This window comes from Lytechinus pictus, unplaced genomic scaffold (genome assembly GCF_037042905.1).
Source record: "Lytechinus pictus isolate F3 Inbred unplaced genomic scaffold, Lp3.0 scaffold_19, whole genome shotgun sequence".
NCBI classification, from domain to species: Eukaryota; Metazoa; Echinodermata; class Echinoidea; order Temnopleuroida; family Toxopneustidae; genus Lytechinus; species Lytechinus pictus.
Genome location: NW_026974140.1, coordinates 15,285,529 through 15,290,232, shown reverse-complemented (window position 1 = coordinate 15,290,232; position 4,704 = coordinate 15,285,529). Strand labels below are relative to the sequence as shown.

The 4,704-nt window shown below is 35.5% G+C and overlaps 4 non-coding genes across 4 annotated transcripts; 1 reads left to right on the top strand and 3 right to left on the bottom strand.

Moving 5' to 3' along the window:
* Positions 1–72, top strand: TRNAQ-CUG (transfer RNA glutamine (anticodon CUG)). Its single transcript has one exon. It is a non-coding gene; the product is annotated as a tRNA-Gln (tRNA).
* Positions 73–848: 776 nt separating this feature from the next.
* On the bottom strand, positions 849–920 carry TRNAQ-CUG (transfer RNA glutamine (anticodon CUG)). Its single transcript has one exon. It is a non-coding gene; the product is annotated as a tRNA-Gln (tRNA).
* A 613-nt stretch (positions 921–1,533) lies between these two features.
* On the bottom strand, positions 1,534–1,605 carry TRNAQ-CUG (transfer RNA glutamine (anticodon CUG)). The gene has a single exon. It is a non-coding gene; the product is annotated as a tRNA-Gln (tRNA).
* A 1,158-nt stretch (positions 1,606–2,763) lies between these two features.
* On the bottom strand, positions 2,764–2,835 carry TRNAQ-CUG (transfer RNA glutamine (anticodon CUG)). The gene has a single exon. It is a non-coding gene; the product is annotated as a tRNA-Gln (tRNA).
* Between the last annotated feature and the right edge of the window lie 1,869 nt (positions 2,836–4,704).

Below are 4,704 nucleotides of genomic sequence, written 5' to 3'. Positions count from 1 at the left end.
GGTTCCATGGTGTAATGGTTAGCACTCGAGACTCTGAATCTCGCGATCCGAGTTCAAATCTCGGTGGGACCTAATTTTTATCATTTCCTTTTTTTTAATTCGCCTATAATCATTGATGAGTGCATCTATAATCTGCATCACTTGAATAGTGATACTAGTCGGCATGTTTTTTTAATAATTATTTATTACTTCTCCACATAATGTGCTGGATAGGCTCTCTTCAGTCTAGATGACTGTTCTCTATAGGGGTCCAGAATTTAGTCAGCAGTGCCTGCAGAATTTTTCCTTTGTTCATTCGTTTGTTTGATTTTGCTGTGATTTTTTTTATGTCATTTTGTTTTGTTTTGTGCCTTTTGAAGGATGGGTATGAGTCAATGTCAGGCATCTCTTCGCCTCTATGAGCCCATCATCATGATTCACTCATCCGTCTTTTTATTAAACATAATACTTTCATTTAATTGATTGATTCGTCAGACGATTAATTTACACGTACACGTATAGTATAAACGTGTAAATTAATCATCTGAATAAAACCTAGGTAAACTTCAAAATTGTATCATTTAAATGGTCTCCATTTTATACTTCTGTTCTTCAAAATGTCAATCCTTAAATCTGTATTTAATTCATTATGTTTTGTAATTTGTATTATTATTGAATGGAAATTAAATAAAGAACTGATTGGATATTTATATTAGAATATACTGCTAGGATTTGTTTTAGTTTATAAGACGGCAATATTAAGATGAGGCCCTCATTTTCGATTGAATATCCTTGTAACTCTGGGGCTATTATTCTTTCATGCTACAGCTGGAAGTAATTTTACATGAAAAAACTCCAAGATAAAAATGAGGTTCCACCGAGATTCGAACTCGGATCGCGAGATTCAGAGTCTCGAGTGCTAACCGTTACACCATGGAACCTTGATTATTATCTAATGTCCTATCACAGTATAGAGAGAAGACAGTTATATTGCAAGATCGAAAAATAGAATGGACTTTGAATGAATAAAAAAATTAAATATACGTGTAGTTCGATCAAAAACACAAACTGGATGTTAACGATACGGCTATATAAGTCATAACTTTACTTACCTTGTAGACACAATAGTTAGGGACGATTGTAAATAGAAATGTACAAATAGTATATTCCCAATAATGTAAGAGAAATCAGTGTCTGTATATGCTGAGGTAGATCTATATGACCGAGAGCAAAATACTGAAACGAAATATGTCTCTCGCGCTTTTTTAATATTTCTTTTTAAATAGAAAATTGGCTTCATACATGCACCATGCTGTCAATTTTTTATGCTCACTGCATCACTGGCGCTAAAAGTAATAGTTTGATAAATAATTTTCCGATGAAAATTAGACAAGCCCCCCAAAAAGAAAAAGAAAAAAGGTCATCTTCTTTAAAAAGGGGGCATACTTGGGTTAAACGGTATATTTACATTACAAATTATGGCTATCAAAAGGGGGGCACATTTATCAGCTGAAAATATGACAAGCCAAAAAAAAGGTTTTCACCTTAAGAATGAGGTCCCACCGAGATTCGAACTCGGATCACGAGATTCAGAGTCTCGAGTGCTAACCATTACACCATGGAACCTTGACTTGCATATAATTATTCACAAGGCAAAGACCCATAACTTTAGGATTGGTGAAGTTTGGAGAAAGATAATTGAGATTGTAATCAGAGTCTGAATATCTGAAGAGATCATTGGGCAGTCATATGCTTCTACCTCTCCTAATTTCCAAGACTTTTCGGGAGCCCTTAAAAGAAATTTTTTGAAGGATAATTACAGATTGAAGTAAATAATTATCGAAGGAAATTTTGTACATTTCCCCCTACTATACTTTTTCCCTCTTCTTTTCGTTTTATTGATTTTATTTCCCATCGTTCCTCATGTATTTGATATCCCTCCCTCCCCCCTTTTATCCCTTTCCCTGACTCCTTTCCATCTTTCACATTCACCCCTTTATCTCCCTGCCATGGCATTGGTTTATGAGTTCTTCATTTTATAAAATAGAATATAAACAGCTTTCTCAAAACCTGTAACACGAAAGACCTTAAAAGGGCATCATGAGATAGGCCCCATTAAAGAACAAGAATGGGAGACAAATTCCAAATAATAGGCCGGTAAAACAATATAATAAAACAAAACCAAATACTAGTAAATAACCCCTCCCCAAACAAATAGCATTATATGATTATTTTCATCAAGTACTTCTTTTTTATTTCCCAAGTGAAGATTCTAGACAGTGTGCTACAAGAACTAAATCAGTTTTTATTATTATTTCAAAAGTTATAGGTATACGCCTACAGATTGCTAGCCGATGCGATTCCATGCCAGAAAAATCAGCCATTTTCACATTTTCAACCTGCTGTCCAAACAAACGAGGAACTTCAATTTGTTGTGTGGTAATGATAAAGTACTACTGGGTAGTCATGTAAAAAAAATTGACAACCAACCCCCCCTAAAAAAAATGTCGTCCATGGGTGAATTAAAGGTGAAAATGTTGAGTCCCGTACGACACACAAAATTTTCACCTCTAATTCACCCATAATCAAACACTTTGTTATCAGTTATTCAAATGACTACCCTCTATAACTTTATCATTGACTGAAAAGTAAATTTTATTGCTCAAATGTCCCGTACGTACGACACGTATGTGGAATCGGCAATGATACATGAAGTAAAGAGCATTTTTGCTTGATTATCCGGTGATTACCTGATTAATTGAAAAAAAGCCAAATATAAAAATTAGGCCCCACCGAGATTCGAACTCGGATCGCGAGATTCAGAGTCTCGAGTGCTAACCATTACACCATGGGACCTTTACTTGCACTGACTACTTACAAATAGGACCCTCCCGTTAGGATTGGTGAAACGTGGAGAAAGATAATGCGACTATCATCTGAGTGACTCTCAACTTTAGAAGAGATCATCGGTTATTGAGTCCATCTCTCCCGAGTTTTAGAAGATATTTACAGGTCGGGAATTCAAAATCAATTAAGGGTTTTCCAACGATATTTATGAAGTCTATGTAAAGCTGGATATGTTAACTTTATAGCTATAATGCAATAGACAAAATATATATACAAATCTCCTCACATCAGTAGCTTTTAGCAAAAAAAAAAAAACCGAGGGGGCAAGACATGGCGTATGGGGGAATGGTTCTACAAAGCTGCAAGCGAGTAAATATTTTCCTCCTTTCTAAATTACAAAAATCTAATTTTGTGACAGATTACCCCTTTCCCTTCATTTCTTCTTCGATCTCCATTGTTTTCTTTAATTGGTGGAAATTATTCTTGGGGGCAAGCCCCCCTCCACATGTGCACCAGTACTTTACATAATCCCATCTCCCTCTAGACTTTCGCACTCTTTCTACCCCTCCCCCCCCCCCGAGGTTAGGATTCCTCGCTCAATATCTTGCTCTAACTGAGACCTACATATGACCGGAGACTAAGATGAAACGTGGCATGTGGGCGCTAAATTGAATGGTTTTGATCATGCGACTAGGAAAATGGAAAGCATTTTTAATGATTACCTTATTACTTGCAAAAATGAACCAAAAAATGTTTTTAAAAGTAAGTTCCCCCCGAGATTCGAACTCAGATCGCGAGATTCAGAGTCTAGAGTGCTAACCTTTACACCATGGAACCTTTGCTTGTAAAATGTTTTATTACACAGAGATCTTTTAGATTAAGATTTAGAAATTTGTGAAGTGTGGAGAGAGATGATGATCCGAGTCACAACTTGTGAAGAGATCTTTAGTCAGTGCTTCCACTTCTGATCTTTTCATGATTTTTCTGAAGTTTTCATCTTTATTTCATTTAATTTTACGTATTTTTTTTACATTTTCAATGATAATTTCAGTAATATAAATTAATAGAGAGTTTATTCAAATTTCAATACGGATTATATTTTTATAGTCACAATGAGAAAATTCTAAATTCGAGTCCTCACATAATTTTGTCACTCTCCCTTCTGTCGCCACTTCCCCCTCTCAACTGTAAGGTTTCGTCACTCAATATATTACCCCACCCATAAGGGCCCCACACACCCCCCTCCACACACACTATTTCGCTAAAATTTTCAACACTCTAGAACCCTTTTCCCTCTAAAAATTCCTTGGGATATCTCCATTCATCTGCTTTTCTCGTGATAACTTCTGTGTTGTATATTATTATTTTTTTTCAAATTCTCAACTATCAGGTAGCTATTTTGCTTTCATATTCTCTTTCTTTCTGTCATTACGTTTGTTTCCTCTGGTAGATTTCCTTGTATTTCCCTAGACTGTCTTAGCATAAGGTATTTTATTTTCTTCCTTCTCCCTCCTTTCTCGAATACTAATTTTTCACGTCTCATCTTTCTCCACTCTCCGGTACCCTTGTACCTTCTTCTTTCTGGCAATCTTTTCTCCCCTCTCTAACCATTGTTATCTTTATTTTTCTCTACACTGGAATTTTTTTCCCTCAATTTTCATTATTTTCTTTGTTGAATTTCCTTTCTCTCATATCTTCTATATGATACCATTCCCTCTCCCTTTCTCTCTCTCTTTCCCATCTTTCTTCCTTTCCTGCTGTTTTACTTTTATCCCCTATACCTCTCATCTTTACCCAGTACTTCTCTTCTCACTTTCTTTTGACCCCATTCTCTCTCTTTCACTCTAACATTTTTTTTTCAAAAGAAAAAAATACATT